The sequence below is a fragment of the Cupressus sempervirens genome, chromosome 9 (genome assembly GCF_028749045.1).
Source record: "Cupressus sempervirens isolate cs-2001-9-10 chromosome 9, ASM2874904v1, whole genome shotgun sequence".
NCBI classification, from domain to species: domain Eukaryota; kingdom Viridiplantae; phylum Streptophyta; class Pinopsida; order Cupressales; family Cupressaceae; genus Cupressus; species Cupressus sempervirens.
Window position 1 is genome coordinate 149,097,853 of NC_143126.1, and position 8,155 is coordinate 149,106,007.

An 8,155-nucleotide genomic window follows, 5' to 3' on the forward strand; every position below is an offset into this window, starting at 1 on the left:
TTTTATTTCTTTTTGAAATAAAATTCATGTGTGATGAGTGAGGTTAATGCTGAAGTTTTTTAGCTTATAGCGTTACTTTATATTTTTGCATTTAGCTATAATAAAGAAATAATATTTAAATGATTAGTTCTAGTCATTTAATATTATTTTCTTATTCCAAAATGTAAGAATATAATTTTAATCATTTCTTTTGCATAGATATTAATGTAAAGAGAAATTTTTTAATGACGTAATTATAAGTCATTAGATTTTTTCTATTTTTAATGCAAAAGATAGAGTCATGTCATGGTCTTTAAGACTAAAAATAGTTAGAAAACATATGCATGGAATATAGGAGGTCGGATTTTGACTTTGCTAAGTCAATTTGGGGGTCTTTATGACCAATTTGAGCATTTTGTGGATAGTGGAATGTGAGTCATAGGGTTCTTTATGACTGAGTGGAGCTTTTTGAGCAGAAGACCATTATTTTAGAAGTTTCCAACACTTCTTTTCCAGGCTATCTTTCCGCATGCGACCCAAGTAGTTGGGAATTGTACTTAATGAGTTTTCTAACTCATTTGGGAGGAGTTCTGATTTTTGATGACTAAGTTTTGAGACATCTTTGGAGTCCTGAGCTTTGTTACAGATTCTGTAATTCAAAATTTTGAAGAAATAATGCTAGTGACAGTAGTGTGATTATGCCTTATGAAGTAACCTATTAAGTTCTTTTTCCTTTCTACAAATTTTGTGTGTGTTTTGAATGATTTGATAAGTTAACCTGTGAATGTTTACATTATTCCTTGTTTTTTGTCTCATTCTAGCACCTTTTTGTGGAAAAGTAAGTCTGCTTGCAGGTTATGATATGTGTTATAGGTGAAATTAGTCAAAGTGAGATAGTAATTTATCCTCTTTTTGTAGTTTCAGTTTTGAAACCTTATCATAAATCACTTGTGCAAGCCTTTACAAGAAAATGTGCTTCATCTATTTTTCATAGAACTATAATCCTCTTTGTTACATGTGTGTTACATCTTCATAGTAACGTCTAGTGTATCACCTCTTTTCTTAGTTTAAGTTTTGGGTTTTAGGTTTATTTTTTGCACTTTCTTACCTTTTCCCTCTAAGTTTTCATTAAGTTTTAGAGTGTTTCACTGAAAGATATAATAGGAGCCAGCCTAGAATCCACAGGTTTCATTTCATTATCTAGTCTCACGTAATGAAATGACTCCCATGTTAAGTAAGGATTACTGAACATTGCTAGTTTAGTAGGGTAAAAATCTTGAAACTTAATAGAAATATTTCTTAAGATTATAGATAGTACAGAATAAAGAAGAAATCTTTATTTCTCAGACTAAGTACTTGAAGAATTTGTTGAAAAGGTTTGGTTTGGAAACATGTAAACCTATTGGAACACCAATGGTAACTAGACACAAGTTATCTACAAAGTATGAGACACCTACTGTTGAATAGAAGAAGTACAGATCTATGATTGGAGGATTGCAATATTTGACTCACACAAAGCCAGATATAGCAAATGTAGTTGGAATTGTTGCAAGATTCTAGGTTGATCCTAGAGAAGCACATTATGCAACAGTGAAAAGGATATTTAGATATCTAAAAGGAACTTTAGAATTTGGATTATAGTATGACAGATCTAATGATTTTACTCCAAGTGCTTATGTTGATGCAGATTGGGCAGGTAGTATGGATAATAGAAAGAGCACCAATGGAGGAGCTTTCTTTCTTGGAGGAAGATTGGTTTCTTGGTTAAGAAAGAAGCGGGATTATACATCTCAAAGTACAATAGAAGTAGAGTATGTTGCAGTAGCAAATAATTGCAATCAAGTTATTTGGATAAAGAAAATGATGAAGGATATAAGGATAGAAATCAATGTACTTGTTGTTATACATTGTGACAACACAAGCACAATAAATATGTCAAAGAATCCAATGTTGCATTCGAGGACTACGCACATTTCTATTAAGTATCATATGTTGAGAGAAAAAGTTACAAAAAAGGAAATCAGCTTGGAGTACGTGACCACCAAAAAGAAAATTGCAGATATATTCACTAAGCCTCTTCCTAAAGAGACTTTTGAGTATTTGTGAGGTATGCTTGGGGTTATGCCCCTTCCTATATCAAAGTAGAAGATGCAAGAGTGCATTAGTCCAGGGTAACAGAGCACCACTATTTGTCTAGACTAGATATTGATGCTTCCTGTATGGGGGAGTATCTATGATGGACAGAGTCATCTAGGACTCTTATTGATATTGTTTTGAAAAGTGTCTTTTGGCACTCGAGCTAGTAAGTATTAGTTGTTTTAGAGTTTGATGCAGAGATGTTGGTTGTAGAAACCTTTGACATTAATGTCAATTGGGGAGAGATTGGCATGGAAAACATTATGATGAGAAGATGTTCGACATGAGTATGGGGGAGAGTTTGGCATGAATTTGAAATAACAGTTTGGTATAAAGTACATTTATCAATGGGAGAGTATGATTGATGAAGAGGATTTGAAGACTATTTGTCTTTTGTTGGTATTCTTGGAACTAGATATTTTTCATCTATGTTGCCATCAATACCAAAGGGGGAGATTGTTGAAAGATTGGCAAGATTGTTGAATGATTGGTTTGATGATATGTTACATTCATGACTGAGTTTGTCATTGATGTCAACATAGTATGTTTGATGTCTTCTTTGGTATCTGACAGAAGAACAGCAAAAATATTAAGTTGGTATGGATGGCTAGATAAGCATGATAACCGTCCAAGGTTATGAGAGATACTTTGGACTATCTGGTAGATGAAATTAATGTTAGAAGTAGAAAGGATAAGTCTAGAAGAAGTTATGTAAGTTTTAGTGATGTCTATTATAAGATAGAGTTTACAGAGTCATGCTCTAGTAAACTTGTCACATCTCTTAGCAAAGTTGATATTTGAGGATCAAGGTTGATGACACGAAGAAGACATGTTGAGGATGATGTAGCTAAGCTCAATAATCATAATATTGCATGTACAAAAAGTTATTCAAGTTGCAAAGTGAAAGATTAAGGTTATCACTAAGTGTAACATGTTCTTAGTGTAGTCCTATAATAATTAATTAAGAAGGACTAACAACTGACTCAAAGAATTGTTTTATGGACTTGGTATAAAGGAAGGACTTTTTCCTTTATCATGGTGTGTGTTGATATGATTGAATGATCAATGATAAGCAGTAGAGAGTGCAGAATGCAAAGTTGAGCAGAGCAGTGTGAAAGTGAAGGAAACTTCATTGCTGAGGTTTTGTTGAGTGATCAAAGGTTTGGTATTTGGATCTAAGGTTCATGACCTAGTCTACTAGTTCTAATAGTGATTGGTCTAGTTGACAGGTTAGAGGAAAGGACAGAGGAAAGAAGAAGATACCAATGAATTACTTGTTTTAGCAGTGAACTCTTCTTGTAGTTGAAATTGCATGTTTGCACAGTGGGCTCTTCTTGCATACATTATACCATAACTCCTAACAAGGTTGGCACAAATCCTAATAGGGTTGGCACAACTCCTAATAGGATTGGAATCTCCTAACAGGGATTCAGTGTCTCCTAATAGGGACTTATTGTACTAAATGTTGTAACAGACTCCTAACAGGGTCTATCCTCTAACAAGGAATATTTATATTAGCACATCATCTTGTGGGCATCATTCCCACCAGGGTTTTCCCTCTAATCAAGGGTTTCCCTAGTCAACATATCAGGTATAATTGTCTATGTGCATCTTATTATTATTGCTATTCACTTTGGTTGAATGGCTAAGTTTGTTTAAAGAAGATAAATGTTTTAATTTTTGGATAACTGATTCACTCCCCCCCCCCCCCCCCCCCCCCCTCTTAGTTATCTTGGTGGACTATTATTTCTAATAGTATACACATAGCATTATCAGGTTTCTTCAATTTTGCTAATCCTCTTACTCTTTTCATCTTACTAATTCTTACCAAACTATCAAAGTTCACATGTCATAACCATATATCTTCATTTTATGCAAACATACATATCTCATTAGACAAATCTAGATAGAACAAGTTGCCACTTTTTTTATCACCACTTCCAATCGATTCATTAGTTGTATTAAATATCTTGGTTTTTTTTTATGAAATTCAAATATGTATCCTGATTTGTTCAATTGTGAAATACTTAACAAGTTATAGTTAAGTTCTTCAACCCAATAAACATTTTCACACTTGTTCTTAACAGTCAATTGTATTGATCCTTTACCTTTCACAAGACATCAAGTGCATCATTACTAAACTTAACACAGTTACCTTTGTATGGTTCCCTGGTTTCAGATCTACATTTATCATTAGTCATGTGATGTGAAAAACTACTATCAATTATCTACCTATCACATTTACTCACATATGAGATTAATGTAGTTTTCTCATCTTCATCAGAATCTTCTTTCATGGCAACATAGATAGCTTCTTCATTATTACTTTGAGATTCATTATCACTTCCTTCTTCAATAATGTAATAGGATCTCTTACCTTTGTCTTTGTAGTCCTTGTTTCTTCTATTGTATCTATCATCTATTTTTCCTTTGTATTTATTTTCCCTTATTTCATCCTTATCTTCTCTATCAAGACATCTTGTAGCAATGTAACCAACTTTATTACATGAAAAATAGATTATAGGAAGTTTAGTTTTGTATTTTCCTCTAGCTCTTGGAAGTCTTCTAGCCATCGGTGCTTCAAGATCATCAAGTTCATCATCAAAAACATCATTTTCACTTTTCACACATTTTCCTTCTCCTTTCTTACTAAGAACCAATTAGGATGTGAAAGGAGATTCAATAGTGTTAGGAGTGAAATTATCAAAATTTGATATTTCAAAAGTAGTAAGCCTACCAATTACAACTTCTAAAGCTAAGTTGTTACTAGGGGTACATCGCAATTCTCGTATTACAAAAACCCTAATATCATAGATAGGAAGTAGAGTTATCAATACCTTGTTGATCACAGTCTCATCATCAATCTTTCCATTGGGATTTACAACATCTTTGATTCTTCCACAATACTAGACAATATTCTCAACTTCCATCATTCTCATTTCATCAAACTTACCTCTCAAGCTTTATGATTTTTCCCTCAAGACATTTGTGTCTCCTCCATAGATGGTCTATAGTATATAACACATTTTCTTGGCATTTTTGTACTCTTTATGTCATCAAACTCAATGTAGCTTTAGGCTGATGCAATCTCCAACATAACTTGATTGTGTTCTTGCTTCTCTTTCATTTGTTGAGCCACAAAGTGTATTGCGCCATCTCCAATTCCTACCAAATGTAACTTCATCAAACTCTTCCATGCAAGGAAGTTCTCTTTGTTCAACCTTGGCACCTCCTTTTTGTACATCTTGATCTTTAGCTTTAAGTACCTTCAAACTTTTCATTACAAGCACCACAACTCTAATACCAATTGTTAGAATGTTTAGAATAACTGGGGGGGGGTGTAACTCAGTTATCCAAGGTCCATATGTACCAATTGAGCATTTAAATACTTCAAATAATTGACATCTAAGCATTCAATAGCTTGACCTCTATAGCATATTATCAGTAACATCAACGAGCAATTTGTTGTCCTAAAAATAATAAACTTGCAAAATGTAAACATTAACAATAAATCATCACAAATGACATCCACATAACTTGACACTAGGATTTAACGTGGAAACCCAATTTAGGAAAAACCACCAATAACATGTCACCAATATTTTATTCTTTTGAAGTGAGCTCTATTAGGATCAAACCTTGTTAAAGGTTAAAAAACACACTATTAGGTGTGACCTTGTTAAAGGATTTAATCACCCTATTAAAAGTAGCCTTGTTAGAGGGCTTTAGAACATTCCATTAGAATGTCACCTTGATTAAAGGCTTTATATATTACTATTAGGTCAACCTTTGTTAAAGGATTTTAGTACTGATACAATGGCTAGAAAGTAACAGTAGGTTTGATCTAACTAATACAACTCACTTTGTAAATACAGATCAAAATTTGGTTCACATGATGATCCACTAACTAGCCTCCATTATCATCTTTATCTCTAGTTTTCTTGGAACTCCTTTAAGCAATCACTCTTCACCTCTTTACAAAACTTCTCAGCATCCTGCTCAAGTTCACCAATCAACAACATCAATAATTGTTCCAACCTTAATTAGGTCTTTACTAGCTCTGCTAACCTCTTTAATCTTAGCCCTTATACCTCCTTAAATAGGTAATTATGATATTTTGTCACTTAAACATTACCGTAGATCTTAGGGTTACAATTAAATTCAACACATACAATGAATCTATCTGCCTTCTTATTCATCTTCTTCTTTTCTAGAAACTTCTCATTGAATCCTTGCATAGAAATACTCAAATGTGGTTTCCCTTTATTTAAATGATCTAGCTCATCAATCTTTATCTTCAAAATGATTTACATATTCCAAGAAATCAACTTTGTTAGCCAACACTGTGTTATGATGCTCAGTCATAACTGGATTACTCGGTCGCTACTAACTTTTCATTCAGCACATATACTGATGCTTGGTCAATACTAATGCTCAGTTGACATTACATATGCATAGCACATACTGACAATTGATTGATACTAGCATCACTCAGCATATACTTTGAGTTCCTTAATCTTCTACTCTATTGCTCGATCAAGCCAACGCATTTAGTCGTTATTTGATCACTTCTTCAAGGCTTCAGTACAAATGTCTTCTTTGCTTGTAGCATGATTAAACAATCACTTTATCTTTTCAAAGTCTAACTAATCAAGTGCCCATTGTAGTTTCCTCATAATTCAACCTTTCCTCTAGGTGCTTTTGTTATGTATTCTCTCAAATCCTCTTCATCAATTATATAGATATGACACTCTAATCAAATAGAAAATTGTCTTACTAATTAAGTTTGACATCAATGACAACATAATAATTATTCCAATTGTTGGAGTTTCCAACAAGAACAATCACTAAATCACATAAAAAATCAAACTCAAATTAAATAACTAAGAACACAATGAGTCCACATAACTTAAAATAATAGCTTCAAAAGGTCCAGCATCATGAATTAGGTATACAATTAGCCACAAGTCAATAGTTCTCATAGCCAAGCATAAGGACATAAGCACTTACCATTGGAATGACATAAGTCAGATTACCCCAAAGGTAACAACCTCTTACAAATCAAACTAGATAGTATAATACTATTGAGAATTGTGACTCAACCTTGCAACCTTTTTTCAAAAAATTGTAGAAAAATCTAGAATTTGTTTATGGTAGTTTTCCACATGTTTATGAGTTGGAAAAAGGTGTATGAGTTGTTAAAAATGTGTCTAGTCCCTAGTACAATATAGGAGAGCTATTTTTAGAGTATAAACAACTCATTATATGACTTCTATGGGGGTCTAAACTAGAGGACAAAAGTATGGACAAAAATGCTATTCTTGGAGTTATAAATGACAAGTGGGTAACATGTGGCATAGTTGTTTTGCCCATGGTTTTGGTTCATGGTTTTGTAAGACCACAAATGGTTTCCAAGTTGTAAATCACTATAAAAGGAGGGCTTGGGGAGGTGTTTGAATCATCAAATTTTATTTCCAAGACTAGATGCTAGAAGGAGTTTCTCTAAGGCTAAATCTGAGTTTGAGTTGTGGTGATGCATTCCTATAAGAACTTGCATTGCAAGTGTATTGTAATCTTCTTGATTTGAGAATACATTGTGTAGGTTTTGGAGGGTGGGCTTTTTCTCCTAGAAGGGTTTCCCTACAGTAATCATTGTGTTATGCATTCATTATTATTTTGATTATATTATTATGCATTTCTTGAGATCTCTACAATAGTTAGCTAAATTTTCATAATCGTCCTCTCAAGATTAGTGTAGGAAGTGATTCCACTCACCTTTGCTTTCATACAAGTGGTATCAACAGTTTGGCCATTTTTGGTTCTATTTGTTGAGTACAAGGTTTTTTGAGTTAAAGAAGGTTTGAGTGGGAGGTTGTACAGAGGTTTTCATTTCTGTGTTGTAGGATTGCAAAGATGGCAAGCATATCAGGGAGGATTGATGTAGAGAAGTTTTATGGCACAAACTTTTAGATGTAGAAGCTGAAGATGGAAGATCTATTGAATGATCGGGATCTATGGGATGTGATTGATGAGAATAAGC